Source organism: Herpailurus yagouaroundi, unplaced genomic scaffold, assembly GCF_014898765.1.
Source record: "Herpailurus yagouaroundi ecotype Mexico unplaced genomic scaffold, PumYag 186, whole genome shotgun sequence".
In the NCBI taxonomy this organism is placed as follows: Eukaryota; Metazoa; Chordata; class Mammalia; order Carnivora; family Felidae; genus Herpailurus; species Herpailurus yagouaroundi.
The window spans coordinates 24477734-24493690 of record NW_024412417.1 but is presented as its reverse complement, the minus strand read 5'-3'; the positions used below and the strand labels follow the sequence as shown (position 1 = coordinate 24493690).

General features: G+C 35.1%; 1 long non-coding RNA gene across 1 annotated transcript in view; it reads left to right on the top strand.

Annotated features, from left to right (window-relative positions):
• The window catches only part of LOC121043201 (uncharacterized), an 18378-nt gene extending 5114 nt beyond the window's left edge, over positions 1-13264 (top strand). The window contains exons 2-3 of the long non-coding RNA XR_005796724.1: positions 1749-1765; positions 13140-13264. This is a non-coding gene — a long non-coding RNA (uncharacterized LOC121043201). The remainder of the gene's footprint in view (positions 1-1748; positions 1766-13139) is intronic.
• Positions 13265-15957: the final 2693 nt, after the last annotated feature.

Genomic DNA, 15957 nt, shown 5'->3' with positions numbered 1-15957 from the left:
AGAAGAAGAAGAAGAAGAAGAAGAAGAAGAAGAAGAAGAAGAAGAAGGAGGAGAAGAAGAAGGAGAAGAGGAGGAGGAGGAAGAGGAGGAGGAGGAAGAAGGAGAAGAGCCTTCTACCACTGGGGCCTGGAGGATGTAAAATTGATATCAACATATTTAGTTATAACTCTGGATAGAATCAAAATTATCTAACTTAATTCTGACCCTTGTCTATTTACAGAATGATATAAATGGTTTGTCTTTAAGGAAAAATAAAATGTTCTTTTAATACATAGAAGATTATGGTTCAAATAAAATGGAAATAAAGTAGAATATCATAACACCCTAGGGGCCAAGAAATTGTTTAATCTTCTAACAGAGTTTAATGGAATTAAACAATACAGGAACCTGTTTACTTACTGGACTCTAGCAATTACAATAATATTATAATAATATTCACAGTTAAGTTTTATTAAGCACTTTTCTTTTGAGGCAATTACAATAATATTCACAGTTAATTCTTATTAAGCACTTTTCTTTCAAGGTAAGACAATGATTTACATATATTATCCACTAATATTTTTTCTATTTTACATATAAGTAAAATGAGTCTCAGGAAAGTTAAAATACTTGCATAATATCAAATAGCTATTAAATGATCGAATAGAAGTTACAATGGCATGAGATTGCCTCTACTGGAGAAAAATATTAAAGTGACATAGAATTAACAATACAAGAAACAACAGGTGTTGGCAAGGATGTGGATAAAGGAGAAGCCTCTAAAGCTGTTGGTGAGAATGCAAACTGGTGCAGCTACTCCAGAAATTAGTATGGAAGTTCCTTAAAAAGTTGAGAATAGGGGTGCCTGGGTGGGTTAGCTGGTTAAGCATCCAGCTCTTGATTTTGGCTCAGGTCATGATCTCGAGGTTCATGTGATGGAGCCCTACATTGGGCTCCATGCTGCCCATGAGAAGCCTGCTTGGGATTCTCTTTCTGTCCCTCACCTGCTCACATGCTGTCAATCTCTCTCTCTATATCTCTCTCTCTCTCTCAAAATAAAGAAATAAACATTTAAAAAAATTAGGGGCACCTGGGTGGCTCAGTTAAGCATCCGACTTCGGCTCAGGTCATGATCTAGCAGTCTCTGAGTTGAAGCCCCACATCAGACTCTGTGCTGACAACTCAGAGCCTGGAGCCTGTTTTGGATTCTGTGTAGCCCCCTCTCTCTGCCCCTCCCCCACTCGTGCTCTATCTCGCTCTGTCTCTCAAAAATAAATAAATGCCAAAAAACTTTTTTTTAATTTTTTAAAAAAGTTAAAAATAGAACTACCTTACAATTCAGCAACTGTACTACTAGGTATTTACTCAAAGAAAAAAAATACAAATTCAAATGGTAACATACACTCTGATATTTATAGCAGCATTATCTACAATAGACAACTTATGGAAAGAGCCCACATGTCCATCAACTGGTGAATGGATAAAGATGCTGTGTATATTCAATGGAATGTTACTTAGCCGTAAGAAAAAAGAATGAAATCTTGCCATTTGCAACAACATGGATAGAGCTGGAGAGTATTATGCTACATGAAATAAGTCAGAAAAAGACAAATACCGTATGATTTCACTCGTATGTGGAACTTAAGAAACAAAACAAACCATGATGGGGGGGGGGGAAGACAGGCAAACCAAGAAACAAACTCTTAATCAGAGAGAATGGAACTGATGGTTAACCAGAGGGGAGGTAGGTTGGGGGATGGGTGAAATAGGTGATGGGGATTAAGGAGTGCACTTGTGATGAGCACCAGGTGATATATGGAAGCGTTGAATTACTATATTGTACACCTGAAACTAATATTATACTATATGTTAACTAACTGGAGTTTAAATAAAAACTTAAAAGAAAGAATATAGCATACAGAGCTCAGTTTAACTAGTATATGCAGATAGAATGAGAGTCTTAAGCAGTAATCTAGATACTTGATTTATAAGGTAAATAAGCAGTCAGAAGTGTTTTTGTTTTTGTTTTTCCAAATTATTAGATGGAAAACTCATGTGGTATGCAGAGTTGTGATGCCTCAAGATGTTCCATTCTAATCCCTGGAATCTGTGAATATGTTACTTGCATGGCACAAGGGATTTTGCAAATGTGATTAAATTTCGAATTTTGAGATAGTGGAGTGATCCTGGCATAGGTCCAATGTAATCACAAGGGTCTTTCTGAAAGTGGTCATTTTTTTAAGGGTCAGAGGCAGGAGAAATGTGAAGATGCCACACTGTCTCAGCAAAGATAGAAGACGAGGGCCACAAGTAAGGAAGATGAGTAGTCTCTGGAATCTGGAAAAGGCAAGGAAGTAGATACCTCCTGTGGATCTCCAGAAAGGAATTTAAACCTGCAGGCACATTGATATTAGCTCAATGGAGACAATTTTAGACATCTGAGCTCCAGAATTGTAAGATAATAAAATTCTACTGTTTTAAACCATGAAGTTTCTGGTAATTTATTATAATAGCAGTAGAGAACTAACAGAACCAGTATCTGTAAAGATTAAGATATAAAAGAATATTGAGCATTTGCTGAAGTAACTATTAAGGAAAAATGCTAATTACCAATAATTATAGTTATAATTTGTTGAGCATATACTATGTACAAATCACTTATGGTCATATCAATTCATTGATGAGGGCACCAGAAATAACTCCATTTGACAGAAGATGTAAGAGGTTCAAGAGCTTAAATATATGTCCAAGTGACAGAGAGTGGATGAAATATCAGTGAGAAAGATATGAGATGATGAGAGGAGAAACTCAGAACTAAGTGAAAGTACATCTGTCATCAATAAAAATGACCTTTAGTTATTGCTATAGTAGTCACCTCGGGCTACCTGAATAGTCAAAATTCTGTGGATCAGAGTTGGTAAAAAATATGTACTAAATGTTCTGTTCTCAACTTGTCTATGTGTAATACATAATAAATTACCTTAGAATATAAATACAAAGTCAAAAATTTAAACCAATTAAGAATGTTTAATTAAACTCATTGAAGTTTATGGGAAAATGCTATCCTTTGTAGCATTTCAAAATTTATGTTGCCTTTGAACTTAAATACTTATTATTCTTAACTTACATTTCTTATATCACAGCAGAATTTTTATCTGGGTCAGCATGAAGGCAATAATTTGATATTAGGGAGGGTTTCATTTTTTTAAGAGTGGGGATGGAAATAGTTCTATAGCTTTGAACTATGATAGGGTACAGATTGATGACTTTCAAAAAGTAATGGGGAGAGAACTGGGTGTTGTATGTAAGTGCTGAATCACTAAATCGTGCACTTGAAACGAAAATTACACGGATAACTAACTGGAATTTAAATAAAAACTTTAAAAAAAATCCCTAATGAGTAGAGTTATTTCCTAACAAAATTCAAAGAAATAAAAACTCGAATTGTAATCAATAAATCATTTTATTCACACGCGTTTAAGATTCAGTCTAGAAATATTACAAAATAGTCACAGAAGGATGTAGTGTAGAAGGCTTAATTATTTCTTGGTGGACTACTAATAAGAGAAATTAAGGGGTTTGAATCCCCACAGTGAAATAACTGGTACCATGGTTAGTAGATAGAATGGCTGCAGCATACATACATTAGAGGGGAAGAAGGCTTAAGATGAATTACCGAGCTTTCATAACCACAAACGCAAGCTCTAATGACAATCATAACAGGAAGAAAAGAAGATGCATGAAAGAAAAGAACACTGTGAAATGTATTTCATATGTGAAAGAAAAGCTATCCTCTATATAATTTTGAACTTGAGGGTGGGAGTAATGAATGTGAGATTGGAGGGAAAATTAGAAATTGAAGATCATGATATCAACGTGTGATTTTATGCGATTGGGAGAATTGTGTTAACAATAAAAAATAGGAAAGCCATCAATCATTTCAATATTGTCAAATTCACTGGATTCCAGCCTGACCCTTTAACTTGATTCTGACACAGCCTTGCTCATCTTCTTGAAATATTTTCCTACCTCAGTTTATATTTTGAGTTATATTTATTTCTCTGTAAAGTGTTGTTATTTGATTTTTGTTTAAATTTTGACTTTGGACAGATTACATAAAATATATGTATATATTTATGTATATATTTATGTATATATTTTATGTACATAAAATATATGTATGTATACATATATACACACACACACACACACATATATATATACACACACACACATTATGTTTAATACATATATTAGGAAAATATAAGCATATACAACAACTGACAACAGTGCACTGGACATCTGTGTATCCAACACCCAGCTTCTACGATCATTAATTACAGCCAATCTTATCTCATTACATCCCCAACATTGCTTGCCCATGTTATTTAAGTAAATCCCATATGGCATGTATTGGATAGTATTTCATCAATATGTTTCTCTAAAAGATAAATGCTCTTTAAAAATAAAATGATAAAGCAATTGGGACACCTATAAAATTAGTAATATTTAAGATTAGTATCTCCAGTCAGTATTCAAATTTTCAATTGTCTTACAAATGAACTTTAAAAATTTACAAATATTGGCTTAAAGCTGGATCCAGATAAGATTCACAGTTTGTAATTGATTACTGTTTCTATTGTTCTTTTGATGTATAGTCTTCCTTCTCTCTGTCTCTCTCTCACCATTCCAACCCTGGCAATTAATTTGGAGAAGTAATTGGGAATCTGCACTTAGAGTTTCCCACAGCCTGGATGCTGGATATTGTTGACAGCATTCTATCACCTGTATTTCCTATAAATGAGTGCTTGAATCTAGAGAAATGACCAAACTCAGATGAACTATTTGACAGAACTACTTTCAATGTTTGGACTACCTCATTCTGGGCTCTTTATTGATGTCTTTTCTTTCTTCCACAATATTGGTGTCCCATGAACCTCCATTTCACTTACTTCCCATCAGTGTGAAATAAAGTCTGTGGTCAATCTTGCCCAAAACATAGATGTATTAACACTAGCATCCATATGCTGACAACTCCAAAATTTCTATTATTATCCCAGATCACTGCCTTGAATAAGAGACCTGAACATCTAAGTGTCTAACAGATAATACTTTGTAGTCACAGAGGTATCTCAAAATTACCATGTCCACAACTAAGCAATTTGTATTTTCCTATAAATGTGCTTCTTATATCACTCATTTTAACATGAATTTCATATATTAAGAATATGGTCCTTAGGACTAGACATATCCTTATGTATATACATTCTTTCAGTTACTTTATAAATAAACTTCATCAATCAATTAATTAATTAATGTAAAGAATAAAACTGGTGTGCTTATAACTGAAAATACTTGAGTATTTACCATTAGATGCTCTTCTAGGTGCTTTATTTACATGTATTTTCTCAACTAAGTCTTATGTCAATTTTACAAAGTACATAAAATTATTTTAGTCTTAAAGATAAGGTAACTTAGACACAGAGAGGGATATTAAAATGTCCAGGCAGTCTGTTTTCAGGATCTATACTCTTGGCATACATCTCAGCATATGTCTTAAAATATTTTTAAGACATGAATAAATAGCATGGGTAAAAAAGTTAAAATAGTGTCTGACACAAAGTAATTACATGTTGATTTATATTAATATTTTTATTATTAAATTTAAAGGCCTTGGTAAAGCATATATGATCTTTTATGATCTGGCCCTTTAATTACTTCTCCATCTCCTCTTTATCTGCATTGGTCCTGCTCTGCTGTATTGTAATTTCTCCATGATAACTTGTGGTTTTTGTTTTAGTACTCTATAACACCACTATGATCACTCTTGTCATCTTGAAAATGTGATATGTCCTATATATCCTTTAACATGCAATTCACGTGCTCCTCTTTAGGAAAGGCAAGGCTCAAGATTGAATTTAGTATTCCTTCTTGATGTTTTTGTTTATAATTCTATCAAAGGAACCTCAAAGCCAAACTTCCTGGAATAATTTATTCTGTCTTCAGATTTCCCCATCTATTTACTTCATAGCTTGTCACATTCTGATTCCATACTACCAGTGCTCTTTAGAAGCTTTCCTCATGATCACACATAATGCTCTATTTGTTAAAGCTAATGGAAACCCTTCTTAATAATAAAATTAAAGGTGGATGATAGATTAAATAGATACATAATAGATAGAAAGATAGATAGATAGATAGAGACAGAGAGATGAAAGATATATTTGCTCTTTCTGATAGTTTTCTCCTCCCTTACTTTCCCTAACATGACTCCTCAGGTTTTCCATATTACTCCGTATTAGTTTATTTTTAGCTCCTTTACAATCTGCACTCTCTCCACATGAAAATGTTGATAATCCCCAGAATTGTGCCTTCAGCCCTTCTCTATTCATGTTCTACATATCCTCCATCATTGTGTCTTATTTTTTTTTAACCATTTAATTTTAACATTATAGCATATCAGGGAGGTAAAATTGTCTCCTGACAATTTTGAAACTCAGGATTGAAGCCTTAAAATTAGATTAGATATTTAGATTAAAAAACTCATGTATCAGAATTGACAGTTGAAATAATAGAAATAGATGGGAAGAAATTAAAGAGATGGACTTTTTTTTTAAGTACAGAACAAGAGATAGACATATCTACACAAAACAGTAAGCATAGCCCGAATATGTCCAGACATGTCCCCATTTGAGAGATCTGAAGCAGAATAAATGACAAGGATAAAGACATAGAAGAAATAGCTAGAAAATCAGGAGAAAACACTATCATCATGATATCACAAGTTTCAGAAGGAAATGGTCTCTAAAATTAAGTGTTGGATGACTTTATTTAATTCTTGAAGTCTTTAGAGTTATCTTTAAAACTTTTCATTTAATAGTGACCAGATTGTGGGTAGGAGATCCTTGCAAAGATAAGATAAAATATAATAGAAGGATGGGGCGCCTGGGTGCCTCATTAGGTTAAGCCTCCCAGTCTTGATTTTGGCTCAGGTCATGATCTCACGGTGGTGAGAATGAGCCCTGTGTTGGGCTCTGTGCTGTGCAGGGGGCCTGCTTGAGATTCTGTCTCTCTTCCTCTGCCTTTCTCCCCAATTCATGCTCTCTCTATCGAATTAAAAGAAACAAAAAAGAAAGAAAGAAGGGATTCTCATCTTCCTAAGCATTGTTTATAGATTATGTAAATAATATATCTTACAAGAGTTTTATGCAGTGTCTATATAAAGAACCTTATTTAGTCTGGAAAGAGGGCAAAAATACAATAGAGAGTAATTTTATGATGTAAAATTTCTTCAATAATACATATACCTAAAAGTAAGATAAATATATCTAAGGGCTTGACATTCAGATAGGTAACTTACGACTCAGGATAAGATGTTAACTTGTGATTTTAATCCTTTTGCAGTATCCTCCTTTTAAATCCCTTTGTATGCTATCTACATTTTCTATAAAATTTGCTTCTGTATAATAGATGCACTAAATGAGAGTGGGGAGATTACATGAAGATTATCTCTCTCAATCCCATCCTTTATTTTATTTGTAAATTTAGTTTTTACATATGGCTCTGAATAATTACACTTCATCAACTTTGTAATACAGCTCCAAATGGTCCTCAGATCCATTTTTTTGGTGATTAATAAAAACCAGAAGAAAAAAGAAAACCAACACAGTGCACTCATTCAAATCAACGCTGTAGCCAATTTAGAACTAAGGTTTGCTGTGGTTCAAGGCTGCTTTATGATGTTCAGATGCAGATGTCTTCAGCATGAGTTCTGGGCTTGCCATGACTTTCACCAAAAAACAAACAAACAAACAAACAAACAAACAAACAAACCCTAATGATTTGAAAAAATGAGAATGGTTATATTTTAGAAAGATTTCTGATGCCTTTCCTAGTTGGTGAAGCAGAACCATTTAAAAATACAGTCCCAGGGGCGCCTGGGTGGCGCAGTCGGTTAAGCGTCCGACTTCAGCCAGGTCACGATCTCGCGGTCCGGGAGTTCGAGCCCCGCGTCGGGCTCTGGGCTGATGGCTCGGAGCCTGGAGCCTGTTTCCGATTCTGTGTCTCCCTCTCTCTCTGCCCCTCCCCTGTTCATGCTCTGTCTCTCTCTGTCCAAAAATAAATAAATGTTGAAAAAAAATTTAAAAATACAGTCCCAGAAAGACTTTTAGGAGAGCTGTCAGATTTTAACATTATAGAGTTACATAATCATTTCATTCTCTACTGCATGCCAAAAAAGAATGGTTGAGAATTAATGAGTGAATCCAATTGCGTAGTTTCTCTGCCAAGTCTAGTCGGTACCATCCCTGTTCATTCATCAGAAAAAGACTTCTATACATTTTATCTATAGTATGATCATTTGAACATTTTTTTTGTATTGTAGAGTTATAAAAGAAGCACTTCTTCCAGTTTATCTTTTAGTTGTCTAAAATTCATAAAAATCTATGCAATCACTGTTTCCCAGGCATGCCACATACACACCTGCTTCCCTTATCTGTCACACTGTTTTATTCTTTGGAATGCTCTTACACTTTTTCTCTGAATGTTTTATTTCAATGGCACCCAATCTCCATGGCCAGGCGTAAGCAAGCACTTACCACTCTTTCCAAATTTTCTATCACTGTCATCACCACCAAGCACTTGTACAACAAACATTATACAGATTAGTGTGACGCCAAGTGTTTGTGAGGAGGTGCTAAAATATAATACACACATGCACATTTCAGATTTAAGACTTAGATACAAAACATGTAAACAGGGTAAAAAAAGGACAATTATCAAACATAGCACAATTTGGTCTAAATTATGTAGCATAATAGCAAAGACAAGCTTACATAAGTAATCAATTTAAATTTGTACATAACTCTTGCTTTGTTAATTAAATTGTCTTCTCCATAGAGGGGAACAGTGTTATCTACTTTCTTTTTTGTTTTTTTGTTTTTAATTTTTTTTAATGTTTGTTTATTTTTGAGAGAGACAGAGTACGAATGGGGGAGGGGCAGAGAAAGAGGGAGACACCGAATCTGAAGCAGGCTTCAGGCTCCAAGCTGTCAGCACAGAGCCCGATGTGAGCCTCGAATTCACAAATGGAACAGTGAGATCATGACATGAGCCAAAATCAAACACCTAATTGACTGAGCCACCCAGGAGACCCTGTGTTATCTACTTTCTATCCCTAATTTCTAGGCAACATTTTCTACAGATTCAAAGTTTATTATCTACCTACTATGGGCAAAGCATTATTCTAGGCAATTTCACAGACACTGTTTTATCTTTTTATCTTTATATGATCACTCAAGGAATTGTTTATTATAATAAGAGTCAGCAAAATCACATCTTTTTACACTGCTTTTCAGATTCCAATGCAGATTCTGTGTTTGATGTCACAATTTAATATGCTATTTCTTTTGGATTAATAATATTTATAAGTACATGACATTAAATGTATTCTCAGTATGATAAAAGCTCAAGATTATTATTACACTAAATTGTTTTGTTTTCAAATAAACAGTATTCTCTTTACCTACCCAGGTATATAGTGACTGAAGTGAGACTAATGCTTAGTTCAGAATAGTAATTAAACTCTGAGGAAAAGGCAAATTCACAGAATGTATGTAAAAGACTTCTGAGAAGGGAAATTTGTGGAAACATATCACATGACAATAGATCGAAAATAAACTCCAAACATTTCTTTCCTATCCACTGTATGTCCTATCCACTATAATTTGCTTTCAACTAGAATAAAAATGTAGATATAATCAGCTTTTAAAATATAACAAGGAATTTTATTTTTTTTATTTTTTTATTTTTTTTAAAAATTTTGTTTTTCAACATTTATTTATTTTTGGGACAGAGAGAGACAGAGCATGAACAGGGGAGGGGAAGAGAGAGAGGGAGACACAGAATCGGAAACAGGCTCCAGGCTCTGAGCCATCAGCCCAGAGCCCGACGCGGGGCTCGAACTCACGGACCGCGAGATCGTGACCTGGCTGAAGTCGGACGCTTAACCGACTGCGCCACCCAGGCGCCCCAACAAGGAATTTTAAAGTATATTGCTGAAAGACTTTCATGCTAGGCCAGCATTTTGTGATTAACTGTGTCTTGTTAGTTATTGCAAACTCATATATAAATCTGACTAAAACACTGTGCTGTTAATATTTTCATACATAACTGACCAATACTATCATTTTCTTCAGCCTTGGCACAGATCAATAAACTAATTTTCTACACAACATGGAGTTTTTATGTCTTTTGAAAAATGTATTGTAGTCCTTATCTACTATGGTACTCCAATGCGTTTTAAACAATATACATGTAATAACATCCTTTAAAAAGGAATTCTTGTCAAAAAATCTTCAGAGAAAAGTGCACTTGATTTTTGAGCCTGTATGACATACAATGAATTCTAAATAACACTAAAGAAAATAAAATAGAGTTGGCTTTAGATTTTAAAATTGATAATTAACCCATCTAAAATCTCTAATTATCTTAAATTTCTCAATTCCTCTGGGATGATATTGTTTTGTTTCAAACTTTGATCATTTAATTTTAGATTATTAAACTTTCATAAGTTCCTTTGAAACTAGAGAGTATAACCGGTTAAAGTTTTTATAATATAGTAATACCTAAGTATTGTTACTTAGTAATAGTAATGTGATGAATGTGATGAACACTGTGATTCTCAAGTTATATCGATAAACTGTGGTATATAGTTAGCTCCAGGGGCGCCTGGGTGGCTCAGTCGGTTAAGTGTCCGACTTCATCTCAGTTCATGATCTCATGGTCCGTGACTTCAAGCCCCGTGTCAAGCTCTGTGCTGACAGCTCAGAGCCTGGAGCCTGCTTCGGATTCTGTTTCCCCCTCTCTCTGACCCTCCCCTGTTCATGCTCTCTGTCTCAAAAATAAACAAACGTTAACAAAAATTTAGTTAGCTCCAAATGATAAGAGAATCCTTGAAGCACGTTTGGTTTAATTTTCAACTTTAGAGAAATAAAATAGTTCTACTCAGAAATAGTTCTACTCTCCAGAGATTACATGCCCTAAAAGGTCTTCTTGTCAGAGAATTAATTTTATGTGTCCTCAATTGTAATGAGAAGATATTTTATAATTAAAACTGTTCCTTGATTTGTCTCTGTCTTTATTATCCCTTTCTTGTTTCTTTTGTTTCTTAGATTCCACATATGATGGAAATCTTTTGGTATTTGTTGTCTTTCTCTGACTGAGAGATGCTAAATAACCATGGTCAGAGAGGATAACCTGTCTTCTTCCTGACCATCGAGGAAAAGCTCTGTTTTTCTCCATTGAGGATGATATTAGTTATGGGTTTTTAAAAATACCTTTATGATATTGTGGCATGTTCGCTCTATCCCTACTTTGTTGAGGATTTTTAACAAAATGGATGCTGTACTTTGTCAAATGCTTTTCTTGCATCTGTTGAGAGGATCATATGGGTTCTTCCCTTTTCTTTTATTAACATAGTATACCACGTTGATTGACATGTGAATATTGAACCACTCTTGCAACTCAGGAGTAAATCCCATTTGATCGTGGTGAAAGATTTTTTTAATGTACTGTTGGATTGGATTTGCTAATATTTTGTTGAGAATTTTTGAATCTATGTTTATCAGGAATATTGGCCTGTAGTTCTCTTTTTTAGTGGAGTCTTTGGTTTTGGGATCAGGGTAATGCTGGCCCTATAGAATGAGTTTGGAAAATTTCCTTACATTTCTATTTTTTTGGAACAGTTTGAGAGGAATAGGCATTAACTCTTCTTTAAATGCTTTTTAGAATTCCCCTAACCCTAACCCTAAACCTAACCATCTGGAAAAGTCTCTAAGCTGCAGGATACCAGGCACATACCCTCCCTCTAACCCTAACACTAACCCCACATTACCCTAACCATAATCCAACCCCTAACCCCTCGTGCCTAATTCCTATTCCTAACCCTAAACCTAACTCTCTGGAGAGGCCTCTGAATTGCAGGATACCAGGCATATACTCTCACTGTAACCCTAACTATAACCCTAAACCTAAATCTAGATCTGGGGCGGGGGGAGAGAAGAAGATGGGGTACATATGTGCAATTGGAATATTACTCAGCCATAACAAAAGAATGAACTGTGCCATTTGCAAAGACATGGATGCAGGTAAAGTGTATCATGCTAAGTGAAATAAGTCAGTCAAAGACAAATACCATATGATTTTACTCATATGTGGAATTTAAGAAACAAAACAACCTAGCAAAGGGAACAAAGAAAAAGATACAGAAAGGGAAATCAAGAAACAAATTCTTAACTATAAAGATCAAATTGATGGTTACCAGAGGGGAGGTGGATGGTGGGGGGAGGGACTAAATTGGCGATGAAGATTAAGGATTGTACTTATGATGAATACCGGGTGTTGTTTGGAAGTGTTGAATCAGTATATTCTACACCTGAATCTCATATTACATTGTTCACTAACTAGAATTTATGAAAAGATACTCAAGAATATCATCATAAGGAAAAAACAAGTGAAAACTAAAATTAACAACACAGGAAACAACAGTTGTTAGCAAGGACAGGAGAAAGAGGAATGCTCTTATGCTGTTGGTGGGAATGCAAACTGGTACAGCCACTCTAGAAAACCGTTTGGAGGTTCCTCAAAAAATTGAAAACAGAACTACCTTAAGACCCAGAAATTGCACTACTAGGTATTGACCCAAAGGATACAAATTACTGATTTGAAGGGACACATACACCCCAATGTTTACAGCAGCATTATCAATAGTCAAATTATAGAAAGAGCTCAAAATGTCCCTCAATTGATGAATGCATAAAGAAGTTGTGTGTGTGTGTGTGTGTGTGTGTGTGTGTGTGTGTGTGTATTTACAATGGACTATTACTGAACCATATAATGGAATGAAAATCTTTCCATTTGCAATGATATGGATGGAACTAGAGTGTATTATGCCAGGCAAAATAAATCAGTCAGGGAAAGACACATAACATATGATTTCATTCAAATGGGGAATTTAAGAAACAAAACAGATGAATATAGGGAAAAAAGAGAGAGAGAGAAACAAGTCATAAAACACACTCAACTATAGAGAACAAACTAAGAGGTGCAGGAGAGGAGGCGGGCAGGGGGGATGGGTTAAATGGGTGATGGGTATTAAAAAGAACACTTGTGACGAGCACTGGCTATTGTATGTAAGTGGTAAATTGCTACATCCTACACCTGAAATAAACATTGCATTGTATGTTAACTAAATGGAATTTACATAAAAACTTAGAAGAAAGAAAAAGAGAATTAGTAACATTTCTAAAAATCATTGTGAAGATAGAGATTAAACACAGAACAGCCAATTGAATATTGATTTAAATAATGTTTACAGCTCCAATCTCCTCATAGGCTCAGCTTAGTGGATGGCTGTCTTGTTTTCTTACCCAAGCAGAAGTCTCAGTCAATAATCTCTGGTGAGATCTCTCAAAAGCAGGATAATAGGCACAAACACTAACTGTAACACTAATAACAACCTTAACCCTAAATACAACCTTAACAGTTAACACTAACTCTAATCCTAAACATAACCCTCAACCTATTCCAAACTGTAACCCCTAACCCTAACCCTAACCCACTGGAGAGGCCTCTGAACTGCAGGATATCAGGCAAATAATCTCACCCTAACCCTAACTCTAACCTAGATCTGAGAAAGTGGGTTCAGAACACACAATAAGAAAAGCTGAGAGCAGTCTAGTTATTCCGGTGAAGACTCCAAACATTTAAGAATTGGTATTATTTCCAAAAATGGGTTTGAAGGTAGAGATAAATACAGAATGAAAAAATGAATATCAATTTAAAAAGTATTTAGAGCCACAAATCCCCTCCTTGCCTTAGCTGGGTAAATGGCTGCCATTTCTTTTCTCATCTCAGCAGAAGACTTGGGTTTTATTCTCTGGAGAAGTCACTGAACTGCAGAACGCCAGACACATAACCTAACCCAAACCCTAACCTGGCCCTGTCCCCAAACTTAACACTAAGTGCTAATCACTATCTCATAACCCTAACCCTAACCCTAAACCTAACACTCTAGAGAGGTCTCTGAACAGCAGAATATCAGGCATAAACCCTCACCCTGTTTTAAACCCCAACTTTAACCCTAATCCTGGCCCTAATTCTATCCAATGGAATATTACGCAGCCACAATGACATGGATAGACCTAGAGAGTATTATGCAAAGCAAAATAAGTCCGTCAAAGACAAACATAAACTACTTCCAGGGTCTAATGAAAGGAACAATCCAAATGACAGCCCTGCCTTAGTTTAAAGCTAGGTTCTCTTTTCTGCTTATTATGGATCTTTGATAAGAAATACAACTGCTGAGAAGTCTGTTTTGCTTGCTGTTTGCTACGAGCATTGTGAAGCCCTTCCTGAATGTAACCCGCTGTGTAGTAGAATGGGTTGTAAACCTTCCTAAATGTAGTCTAATAGGTAATGGAATGAGTAATTGTACATAAACTAACCGGCATTTCTCGCTTCTGTAAACTTGCTTGCTTAGCACATTCCTCACCTACCCTACCCTCTTCTCCCTTCCCCCTTTTCCCTCCCGCCACAAGTAACGGACAAAGCCTTCCCGCCAAAGGACAGACAAAGGACGCCCAATCAGAGAACAACAAATGTCCTTACTTTAAAATCAATCAATCAGGCCCCTCATAATTTGAAACCTCCCCTGTGCTGTTTGTCCCTGTCTATAAAAACGCTGTACCAACCCTGATTGAGGCCTCTTGCGTCACCGGCGACGAGTGCGCAGGGGACCAGGTTCGAACCTGCAATAAATGACCCTTGCCGCTTGGCTTTGACTTACGACTCTGGTGGACTTTTGTGGGAGGTTTTGGAACTTCGGGCATTACACTACTACTGTTTGTTTTACTCAGACATAGTGAAAACTAGTTTAATAATAGTTAAAAATAGTTAATAGTTTAATAATAAGTTAATCAATTTTATGCTCTTAAATCAAGAGTAAGAAAACTAGTGTCCACCAGGCAGAGTCAAACTTGAAAAATCAAAGCTGTAAAAATATAGAAAATTAATATCTATAAAAGGAATATTCTAATTAAGTTACCTTTAAAAATTATTAATTTTATTATCTTGGACTTTCATATAATCTGTGCAATATTTTCTAGGTCTTTTCCTATCCAATTAAAAATATTTTAATAGGAGCTTTTTTCATTTGCTTGGTAGGAGTATCTATCAAAATACCAGTTACCTGTCTTCCAGTAAATGTGCATTATCCATCTTCTATAATCCCATTAGAATAAGCAAGTAAATAAAAACAAAAGGATATACCTAAGCATTTAAAACTAAGCAAAATAAGTCCATCAGAGAAACAGATAATGTATGATTTCATTCATATGTGGAATTTAGGTAATAAAACAAATGAAGGGGAGAGGGGAAGAGAGGCAAACCAAGAAACAGACTCTTAACTAAAGAGAACAAACTGATGGTTACCAGAGAAGAGGTGGGTGGGGGATGGGTTAAATAGCTGATGGGGATTAAGGAGTATACTAGCTCTTATAAACATCAAATGTTGTATGGAAGTGTTGAATCACTTAATCTTATAGCTGAAACTAATATTACCCTGTTTTTTTAGCTAACTGGAATTTAAAGAAAAGCTGGAAGAAAATAATAAGCATAAAATAAAAATAAAAATAATGGAGAATGTTATACATATGCCAAAAAACTTGAACAATTTAATTTTTGTTAACTATAAGAAGAACCAAATGGAAGAATATATTAAAGATCAAGTTGTGACAATCTTTTTGGGGACAACAACATTCTGTTTCATTTCCGGAAGTGAAATGATCCAGGAGTAGATCTGAAAGATGCCTACACATTCCCCTGACTTATAAGGTAACAGACTAGAGACTAAGAAAAACTGGGAGACTGATGGAGAGCAATCCAAATTTTATTGCTCAAGGTTAAATATTAAAATCAACT